Here is an 894-nt window from a genome sequence, read left to right as displayed (position 1 = left end):
TAAAAACGAGATATTTATTATGCTTCTATTGAACTATTATAGTAGGTACCTAATTTGTTATGTATTTCTTAAAACATTTGCCATAAACATATTTAAAGAATTACAAAAAAAATCAATATTTTTTATTGAGTTACCTGCGGACATTAAAATATTGGATGGAGAATTTTGCATATAATTTTTAGTTGAATGTTTTGTGTAGAATAAATTTGAGGATCGGTAGTTTATTGGATTTATTTTAAAATTTATTTTTTGCAGTAATGTTGGACAATCAATCATATTATTTAATAATTTAAATAAAAACTTTAATTTAATTTGTATAAAACGTTGTTCTAACGGCTGTATATTAAAAAAACTGTAACATTATAGTCAGAATGGGGTGCTCTATAAACAAAACATTGATAACATAAAAATCTAATAAAATTATTTTGAATTTTGTTTAAATCTTGGATTTGTGTTACTAAATATGGATGCCAGATTAGGAGGGCATAATCTAAGTGTGAACGGATTAACGAGTAGTATTATATTTTTAATGCAGATTCATTTCTAAAACTTCGACAGGTTCGTTTTAAAAAACCAAGCTTTGCTGACGCTTTATTCCTAATAAAAAGTATATGGTCCTTAAATGATAGTTTGGAGTCAAATTTTACCCCAAGATCGTGTACCGTAGAGACTCTTAATAAATTTATATTACCCAAAGAATAATTAAATTGTATAGGCTGTCTTTTTAAAGAAAAAGTAATATAAGAACATTTTTTAAAATTTAATTGCATAGCATTTTGTTGGCACCATTTGTACATATTTTTTAAATCTAACTGTAATTCAACAGCGTCATTTAAGCAACTAATATTTTTGAAAATGTTTGCATCATCGGCTAATTATAGGATTTTAGAATGA

Source organism: Acyrthosiphon pisum, chromosome A2 (assembly GCF_005508785.2).
Source record: "Acyrthosiphon pisum isolate AL4f chromosome A2, pea_aphid_22Mar2018_4r6ur, whole genome shotgun sequence".
Classification (NCBI taxonomy): Eukaryota; Metazoa; Arthropoda; class Insecta; order Hemiptera; family Aphididae; genus Acyrthosiphon; species Acyrthosiphon pisum.
The sequence above is the reverse complement of the archived record's forward strand: the minus strand, read 5'-3'. Positions refer to the sequence as shown.